Genomic DNA, 10,906 nt, shown 5'->3' with positions numbered 1-10,906 from the left:
AGCAGAAGTCAGTGAGACATCAACATCCGTTTTCCACTCAGCCAAACAAGTCAGGCCATCTGCCGACAACAGCTCAGATGAGGGATGCTGTTTCATTGTGCTTCACTGCAGGGATCTTGATGAAAAAGTAGATCTCCTTCTGCTATCACTGCTCTTTATATTTTGGGTTGACGACTGTGGTGATGGCACTTTTGTTGATGGGGTTGTCTCTGCAGAAAAAAAAGATGAATAACGCCATGGTTATCAGGATCACGTTTGGACCTGACTGCATTCCTGACAGGCAAAAAAGGGGAACGAGGCTGATCAGACAGGTATCCTGTCCTGCATTTCTGCATCATTAAGTAACTTTCAAAACAAAAATAGGTTACAGAAAGTAGGTTACAGACTACACAAGACCACTTAAAGTAATAGTATGCTGTTTGCTTTTTGCACATGGGACCGTGCCTGACACCATCAGCATCTCATTTTGAAGAGAAGTATCCCTTGATGCCTTGCTTTGTGCCTTATGATTACCTTATTCAGATCAGTTGCTAACATAGAAAAATCCCCAGAGGTGCTTCGTCGGTGCAGTCTGCCTACCTCGTTCAAGAGACACGTGTATAGAGTCTCCACTTTCTCCGGTCCTCAGCAGGAAGTGCACTCTGCAGCCCTCTGTGTCCATCTCCATACACCTGTGAAGGCCCTGTGAGTGCAGCACTGTTGCTAAGACACCGGTCTGACCTACAGAGGTGACATTCAGGCGGGAACACTTGGTCTCACACTCCTTTGGAGTCAAACCCAGGAAGAAGGGCCTGCACAAGATGCACTCTCTGTGGGAAAAGAACCATTAGAAGCCAGTGACGATCTATGCCATGATTATTAGAGCTACTGAACTTCTAATTAAGCCCCACCTACACAAGGCAGGTACAATATAGAACTGGGTGACAAAAGTCAGGCAATATTGAGTACAGTAGCTAACTAGAGTTTCCAAACTATGGTCCATGGGCCGATACCGGGGAACAGAAAGGTTAGAACTGGGCCGTCTGCCGACCTTTGCCTTTGGACTAGCCAATATTATTGTAAGGTACTGTCAGTGTCAGACTCAGATCATGTAGAAGAGTCTTTCTGTTTTGTCACTGCTTAATGGAGGTGTGTTTGTCTGTCATCTCTGGCTGATGTGTGTGCCCACAGTGATCGCCCAACACCTGCATCATCTTGATTCGTGCTTCCCCTTCAAAATAGAATCACAGGGAAAAGCAATGGGTACCAGATCCGTTCACCAACCCAGATATGAGTGCTCTGCCACCTGTGGTGCAGGATAAACCTCTGGAGCTCTCGTGCAATGCTGCTCTGCAGTCGAAAGTCTCAGTCTGAATTCTTCCTGTCGTGCTGCCATTATGTCTATCCATCCGACATACATCTGCTGCTTGTTCTACGGCTCTATGTTCTAACTTCTATGTCTTCATAGGGGTGAGGACTTGTTGCCATGGTAGCCGATAATGGCGACTGTGGTAGGGAACCGCTTTCCCCCAATTACCTCAAATTTGTGTGTTTTTAGATGACCTTTAACCCTTTACATCCTGTTTTTAAATGCAAAACCGTAACCAGTACTTTGTATGCCAAGAAATTGGACACAAAAGTAGTACACACTCCCAGGTGAAGGGTGAGTCATTGACTTTTTTAAAAATATCCAAGCAAAATAACATGTAACGTAAACATGTAAAAAACATACATTTAACAGTCAATAAACACTCACAGTACCTGTGCACAGTGCATACACTGGGGCAGGAAGGGCAGAGCTCACACGCCGGGCCCTGGAAGTGGTTGTCATGGCAAATGCAGGTGCCACAGCGGTAGTCACCTCTGCCCCCACAAACCCGTCTATCCTGAGACAGACAGGACTCCAAGCTGAGAGGGCACTCACACGCTCGACCACTGAAGCCTGGGAGACACACGCACTCCCCACATCCCGCCATTCCCTGGAACACACCATTAAAGAGGTGTCATTTAAATGAAGTTGCAACACCTGTGTAAATGTGATTAAGCGTAACGGATACCTCCACACTGCATTCACAGCCTGCCCGTAGTACACGTGGCTAGGATTTTTGTTGCTCTGTCGACAAACACACCTCCCACAAACACACTCTCCCTGTCCACTGCACACTTCTGATGCATTATCACGCCGACAAAGGTGTGAGTCAACCGCCTCCCCTGACTCCTCACGTTCGCATTCACAAAACGCTCCCACTCTTCCTTCTTTACACCTGTGGGACAGAAACACAAATATATCTGTTGCTGCCTCCGTCTGCAATCCTGAAATTAGACTTGTTAGCGAAATTGATGCCATCAAGCTATACTTCACCTACCTGCACGTGCCGCACTCCAGACTGCCGTTGCCATGGCTACACAAAGGACTATGTGGAACCCCATCCTTTTGACAAGAGCACTCACATATGGGGCTCAGCAGGACCTCAACCTCTTCACCGTAGCCCTGGGGCCTAATGATAACACGGGGTGGGCTTTGTGAAGCGGTGACACACGCAGGTGCTGTAATGCTTACATTAAAGCTCACCTAGAGGGGAGGAGAGAATTATCTTGAGTACAATTATAAAGCTCCACTAATGAGGTAATCATAATTAGCATTAGCATGGCTTCATGCTACCGATGGCCACACACTAACAAGCAGCCATCTTACACAACTTACCACAGACTGAGCCAGGCCATGTGCATACACACCTCATCACCTACGTAGATGTCAGAGCACCTCCTCCCCTGTTTGCCGCGCCTCGGCCTGCGGTCCTTACAGTATGAAGTATAGGCGATGTGATAGCCCGGCGGCAGCTTGCTGTTCTCCATAACAACCTCGGAGGTCAGCGCCTGCAGTAATAAAGCAGTTAACCTTTTTAAAGATGAGGAAGTATCAGCAGGCTGCACACATGAGGCTAATGACCTCTGGAGGAAGGGTGAGTTTCTGCCTCACTTACATTATATGCTTCAACAATAATCTGCAGGATGTTGTGGGAGTTGTTGGAAAGTGTTCCGACTGCACATTTTGGGAAGATACTTCTCAGGCCCTGCAGCAAAACAACAATGTACTCAACATGTATGTTGACAGGATGATATGTTGCAGGTCATAGTGTACATTCAACAGTTATGTCCATTAACTGTTTGCCTGTGCTGGGCGTATTTATATTTTATTTGACAGTGTGCCAAGCTCTCTACCACAGACAGGACTGGCAGCTGTTTTGTCCACTTCCTTTGAAAATCAATGATGCATTTATATAAATGCCTAATGAATTATTAAATAGAAAACCCTCGGCTGTACCTCATACAAGTGTGTGACCTCCTTTGTGACGGCAAAGATGATCTGGATGTTCTTCTGTCTCAGTTTTTCGGCGATGTGAGCCACCGAGGGATAGTCCTGACAGAGGGGAGTCAGGGCGGATGCAAAATGCAATGCATAACAGTCAGGCCAGGATATATATGTGTAATCAGGAATTAAGTACACTCTTCTTCTTCCCTCTTATTGCTGTCCTCCCCCTTCCCCTCCCATCTAACAACTCTTTCTATTGCTCATTTCATTCACTCTGCCTGACAGACTTTCCATTCCCCCCAAAATAGATGAATAAGTAGCATTCAGAGGGGAGTGACACCTCGCATCTCTCACGTCCATTTTCAGCCTTGGGTGGCCATTTATCTAGATAGATAATAAATTAATAATGCATCCATTGGTCAGGGCACATAACACTCATGAACCTATAACGACCTATATGGATGTTTAAACACTTATAACGACAGCTACACCACACTATTTCAGTGTCCCAGCCAACCAACCACTTCTACTACCATCTATAAACAAAACACAGTGAGATTAAAAGATGAAAGCTTTGGTTTGAATTACTGCTCAAACAATCCAGCTGTTTCCCATCAGGGTGTGCCTGTCAGCATCGTCTTTACCCAGGGAACTGTGCTGTTGATTCTGACCTTTAAATCACTGTCTTTGACTTCTGTCTGCAGCAGCTCGGACCTCTATTTCACTGCTCGGATTGCAGACTGGAATCAATTTAGCACACACTGCAATATCTGGTCCATAGGATAAACCCTGTATGCTCCTTGGGACCACAGCTATACCAAAAAAACATGCTACAAGCACAGAGGAGAGAAAAAAACACAAAAATAACCTACTGGGTTTTTCTGCTGAGCTAAAGACACTTTTTTCCTTTTCTTTTTTTTTCTAGGGACAGTTTGTCAGTGTAACATCTAGTCTGGCTTTACCATGACAGAAAGAACAAATGATGTCTCTATCACCTATATATTTTAGGCTTTTGAGCCTTTTCAGTGGTAGTAAAAACAGGAAGACAGACAGACAACCTCTGGGGATGACATGTAAAGCCCATGTGGAAGTGTCAAGAAAAACTGCAGTTCCTCTCTGTGGCCTCTAGGGGCGGGTTCCAAAAGTGATCCAATCCACATAGACCTGCATGTTAAAATGTTCAACTTTACAGCAGAAATAAACAGCCCTGGTAACACATTTAGTGTGAGGCTCCCAGGGGCCAGGGGAAGAACTCCCTATATTTTTGAAATGTTTAAAATGTTGTTAATATTTATATTTTAAAGAAAATAAATGCAAATAAAAATATTTTATATTTGCATTTATATATTTTAAGTGTTGATGTTTTTATAACATAACGGTGATGATCTGAAGGGAGGTGTCCCCCTCCTGTGAATGTTTGTCAGACTAGGATTGCCTCTGTTCTATAGGTATTGACTCGCTTTTGGAGCCTGCCATGATGTGGACATTCAAGGAACTGCAGTTTTTTTTTTTTTGCACTACCAAAGATCTTGTTTTAATTATATTCTCATTATATATCTCTCTTATATAAGTCTCATGGAGGTTAGATCAACTATGAAGCTGCTAACATGGAACTGAAAATAACTCTTCACAAACCTATGGCTGACTTAACATTTGCTCAGCACTGTATACAGTTTGTGGGAATGACAGGATGGATTCAAGTGTGCTAAAGGTTCAATTTATGCAGTGCCCACTCTAGCAACCTTACAGCCGAGGTTGCTTACACTTACACTCTAACTTCAATGATACTGACAGGGAGTCAATAAATGAAACAGCAATGGCTGAGCAACAGTTGGAGTATGGGATTAAGCCGAGTAGATGAAATTGTGCATTGTTTGTAGCCCACAATGCAAATATCTTGCTGGTCTTCAGTCACTCCTGACCGTCTGAAAAATAACAATTTGCTTTTCTCTAGGTCTATTTTGGATTCATCAGCTTAAAATAGTAGTAGTGGATGTGCCATAAACCAAAACAATTGTTTAAATACAGCAATTTTGTTTGAAATTATGTCTGCAGTTTGTCTGGAATCTGAGCTATGGTAACATAGATCTTTTATTTAGCTGTAAGGTGTTCATTGTTTGCATTAAAAAAATAATATTTATCTTTACTTCATTTAACATATTAATTGTATTCTAATACAAAATTGAATACAAGCCTGTGTGTTTCCTTTGGTGTACACATCTCTGTGCATGTGTCACTTTCCGTCAATGGGAATCACGATGCCGCCTAATTTGCCGTCGCCTGCAAAGTGGAAACCAGCGTCTGTGGAGAACACCAGCAGGCGAGTCACTTTTCTCCAGCCGATCTGCTCCTGCCAGTGAAGAACATCAAACAGTCAATGAACTACCGATCGGTGACAAATTGAGCACCGTGACTGACATAAGTGTTTCTGACAGGCTCAGAGAAAAGAATTATCTGTCTGCTTTTGTATGTATCAAATGGCTGCGGATGAGTAATGCCTTCATGCTCTTCAATCTGAAACCTGTCAGTATGAAATGATTAAAGGCAAATTTTCATATGTAAGGACTCATAAAGAGTTTAAAATACATCCTGAAACTGGTGCAGTCTCTCAAAGGAAGCTTTGGTATTCTGAAATAGCCCCTTCTCCTCTATTGTCTGCAGTCTTTCCACTTCCTCCGCACAACGCCCACTCAAACAAAAGCAACAATCTCTGTGGTGCAGTCCTGCCACCCTGCTGGGGTTTCCTCAAATTTTACCTCACACACTGCAGCCTGCATCAGAGCCTCCAGCCCACCCTCCGGTAAGTCCAAGTTACCAGAAATCCGCTGTTCCCCCACCAGCTCTGTGAAGAGGCTCCCGTTGGGGGTGAGGCTAAGGACATGGCAGAAGGTGAAGGGAGTGGCGCAGGGCCAGGGCTCCGTCCTCTTGCAGGGATTTTTGAGCATGTCCCCCACAGTGCTGATATACGGCATCACCGTCTTACCCACGAATGCACCGAAGCCTTGACACAGAAGGGAGCGTTAACATTAACTTCTGAGACATGTTTAAGTGAGTGACAGGAGCAACGTGAATAACTAACGCTTTCCCTTCTCAGACGTCCTTGAGCAAAACTTAATCGCTATTTACTCAAGCAGTGTTTCTCAGAGGTTTCTCAGAGGATTATGATAGTACTGGGCAGCTCCCAGGTCTGTCAGGTTTAAAGTGAGGCAGACTGACCCATTCTGAAGTCGCTGGTGGTGATAATAATAAATAATAATAAATAGCTCTATGATGCTATATTGACATATAGAATCGAATAATTGAAACAGTCGAAGTTTATGTACACTAGCCATTCTGCAACCCAGGGAACTAAATCGTCACCATGGTAACTAAGAAAAAGCCAAAGTTTGTCTAAAACCAATGAGGATGTGCCAAAAACTGCAGTTCCACTACTGGCCACTTGAGGGTGGCTCCAAAAGCGAGTCAATCTCAGCCGACCTCTATGTTAAAAAATAGCATAACAAGCATATCGCCTGGAACTAGCTATACAGCTAGCTACTGGGATTTATTAAGGAGCACTCTGTCTACGCCCACCTGGCCTGAGGTGCAGCAGGACGGTCTGAGGCTGGAGCTGGGTCAGCTGTCTGTGCCGTTTATGTCTTTGTTCTTTAGGGTGAAATGTGATCCTCCTGTTTTTTAGAAGGACAGTGGAACCTCTGGGGTCCTCCAGGCGATCAAAAGGACAGCCCCTTCTCAGCAGTGCCCTGACTGTGTCACAGCGCTCCCACGTGTGCTGGCCCACTTCTAGAAAATTCTTTACACAGGTTTTAGGTTCCGTTTTTATCCCTTATACAGAAACACAGGGAAAAAAACAGCAATTTGCATAAAGAAATGCAGAAACGTATGAATGCAGCTTGTTTCAATATGCAAACACATGTAAATAACTTGACACATACTTTCAAAATTTACATATAATGACCCTTTTCAGCACTTGCTTTGATGGAATATATGTTCTGACAACATAACATGTTTGTATGACTGTTCAACACAACATGCAAATCACAGCAGGTGTATTATTAATGTCAGCAGTGCATAGATATAGAGTAGGTTTTAGATTCCTTTTGCATCCACAGAGAGTATATATAAACTATATATGTGCACAAGCTCCCACATTTTGATACATTTGTTCCTACACTGATCTGAAAATGTTAAAACATGCAAAAAAAAGAACTGTAGAAACAAAATTGGTAAAAAACATGATAATGAAAAAACAACATTGGCACAAATCTATGAAAATGTTGTAAAATTGTGGAAACAGGGAACTTGAAATGTGGGAACTTTAAAAGAAAAAAATACATGAATAAAGGGAAATGTCAATAAATTATGAAAACAAATAAATAAGGGAACTAATTCATGAAAATGTGGGAACCAATAAACTACAAAACGGGAACAAATTGGTAAAAACATGGGGTACAAATTACACAAATGTGGGAAAGAAATCACTAAAATATGCAAAACATGTCATTAAAATATTGAAAGAAATTAAAGAAAATGTGTGAAATAATTTACAAAACCTTAAAAAAAAGGAAAAAAACAGTAGGAACAAGTGTTATATTATCATTATTAAAATGTATGTAATAAATGTATTAAGAAAACATGGGCACAAATTCTAATAATGAGTATTTTAAATAAAACACAGGGGAAAAATACCAAAGGTGTGCAAACTAATTAAAATAAATATGGAATAAAGAAAAGAACTGCACTTAGCGTGCATGCAATAGAATTTAAGTCTCTGTTTATATATACAGTAGGATCTCTCTCCACAGCCCTGCAGCTCCTTGGCAACATGAGTTTTATGGTCAAATAAATTATTGAAAGATCCTTTATACAAACAAATAATTCACAAAGAAAGCATTGTGTTTCCCTCTAAGCATATAACTGTGTACGCAGCAACCAAACTGAAACGCAGACAAACCTCTTTGTGGCCTTAAAATGTATAGAGTGTGCAGTTAAAAGTGAAGAAGAAGTCAGGAAGTATTTCCAAGGCCACTCACCTCCTCAGTACACCAAGCGCAGCGTGGCCCTGCTGCCAGACACTCTCCGCAGCTCCTGACCCCCTGACTTTGGCATTCGTGATCTGAATGGTCTTTAGGTGGAAGACAAAAAAACAGCTGTGTTTTCTCACTGTATAAATGCACCACATCATATGTTTTGCAGGTGTTTTTTGATGTTCTCTTTGGAAGTGATGGGAAGTTCAGATCAGATTTTCTTTTCCTCTTATTTTTCTTTCATAAAGTCATCAGTTGTCAGCCACCAAGCAACAGCACTCACAATGTGAAAATCTTGTACTTTCCATATCAAAAAATATCACACCTCACCTCACACATTCCATTTGAAGCCAATGTGTGAGGTGAATCATACTGCAGGCTGTGCACTGGACACCTTTACACATCTGCACCAACTACCTTTGAACAAAGCCAGACATTTTTCTCTTTGTTTCCAGGGTTTATGCTAAACTATGCTACCTAGCTTGCTGGCTATTACCATATGTTTAATATACAGACATGAAATCCATCTTCTCAAAGAGTGTAAAGTATGCTAGATTACTGTTGTCTAACAGTCTGCCTACTAACAATATGAAGACTTTATTCTATAGAGGGGTCTACGGTGAGCTTATCAGGTCAAGTGACAACAAAACCTTTTTCTGGAGTACTTACGTCATTTTCTCAGCACCATTATTTGTCATTACCAAAGACTGTATATAAAGATGGATGACATAACATCTCCCCAAAAGGCCAAACACGTCTGGATTGCACCCCGATGATCAGAAACTTCGCCTCCTCCATGTTTGTGGATGGGATATGTTCACATTGTTCATAACTAGTTATTGTTGGAGGAAATAAAGTCACAGTACGTAACGAAGTGGCGATGCTAACATGTCAGGTGAAAAAGTTGCTTCACTTTTGCACAATGGGTGCATCATCCATCATTATATACAGGCTATGGTCATTATAATAAACAAAGTTGGTAGTTACTGTGGTATGACAGTTACAGCTAGTTTGTCATAATTTCTTCCCAAGTTAATATAAACTAGGGATGGCATGATAGCAGTTTTTCATGTCCAATACCGATACCACAAAATTTAGTATCTTCCAATACTACATTTTCCAATCTGATACAATACAATATTTCCAAGAGTTTAAATCAAGACAACTACACTGAAGGATTGTTTGTTTTTTTCGCCACTCAGGAAATCAGAGGACCAGTTGCCTCAATTTAAACTCTTGGAAATGAGTATGACCTGGATGAAAGAGACAGAGAGATAAGCCAATAAATTGGATCAGATGACTAAAGTTTTATTGTCCGATATCCGATCCTGACATTTTACACAGTATCGGTCCGATACCGATGTTGAATATCAGATCGGTGCATACCTTATATAAACCCTGATACAGTCCAAACCACCAGCTAACAATCTTCTCTGTTAGCAAGGCAGTTTAACCACAGCTAAATCCAACTAGCCATAACCTGTCAAAAACATAAATGACATACAAAACACACAATATAAACTGATGCCAGGATGCTCCCAGTGAAGTCCAGTTCATTTCTATAGGGGTGGACGTTCCTGTTTGTTGAGGTAGTCCCGATTTAATAGGGTCCCATGGAGCCTGTAAACATGAAGTTGATGGATTTACAATGTTTCACTGTTTCCAATATAAAGGCTTAAAACAATAAACATAGCATAGACAAAATAAATACTGTTTTATAACTACCTACGACAGATTAAGAATACTGATCCAAGGACCAGAAGAAGCCACATTTCCACCTGCTGTCCTGTCACGTTTATGAATCTACGCTGCTTTTGAAAAGCAGGGAGCCGCTGGGGCCCCCTCCCCAGGAGGAGATGACGGAAGGATCCAGGCAAAAAAATCTAAATGAGAATTTCTGAGTAGAAAGAATAATGAGAGAGTTTACTTTCATTGAATCCTCAATGAGAAAAATATTGACCCACCTTGCACTCCTGCGGCGTCGTACGTGCAGCACAACAACAGGATGGCGGCAAATAGCAGGCTCATCTGGAGAGAGAGAGAGAAAAAAGAAAGTAATTTACCGGCAAAAAAAAATACAGACCATTCTTTCCTCTCAAATCATGGTGGTGGAGTGGAGTTGTAATTGCTGTTTAAGGAAAATAATCTGTGCTCAGCTCACAATAAGGCTGCATATTTGACCTGCTGGGTGAAGAAATAAAAGACACTTACGATGACTGATTCAAGTGTGCAGAGACAAACATGAAGGGTGGATAGGAGTGTCTTCCCCCCGGGAGAGGAGGGACCAGATGGTTCCTCTATACATCCTGTGTAAGACATGAGCTGGTTGACTCCATCGGCGCTCCCTCTGTTATCCTCTTTCTTTCTTTCTTTCTTTTCTTTTTTTTTTTTTACAGCCCAGAAGTGGATCTGCCGGCTTATGTTTCAGGGTCCTGAGCAGCAAATGGATCTCTTCAAGTAAGGCCAAAGATAAAGAGAAATAAGTCGTCAGCTTTCTGCTGAAAGAAGATGAAGAAAAGAGAAAAGACACTTTCTGTCACACTTGTAGCTCTGGGTCTGGTGTTAGAGAGCAAACGCTATCTCCTGC

The 10,906-nt window shown here is 42.1% G+C and overlaps 1 pseudogene; it reads right to left on the bottom strand.

The window, feature by feature from the left end:
- Positions 1 to 145: 145 nt before the first annotated feature.
- Positions 146 to 10,347, bottom strand: LOC114453599 (integrin beta-1-like; annotated as a pseudogene).
- Positions 10,348 to 10,906: the final 559 nt, after the last annotated feature.

This window comes from Parambassis ranga, chromosome 20 (assembly GCF_900634625.1).
Source record: "Parambassis ranga chromosome 20, fParRan2.1, whole genome shotgun sequence".
Taxonomy (NCBI): Eukaryota; Metazoa; Chordata; class Actinopteri; family Ambassidae; genus Parambassis; species Parambassis ranga.
The sequence above is the reverse complement of the archived record's forward strand: the minus strand, read 5'-3'. Positions and strand labels throughout refer to the sequence as shown.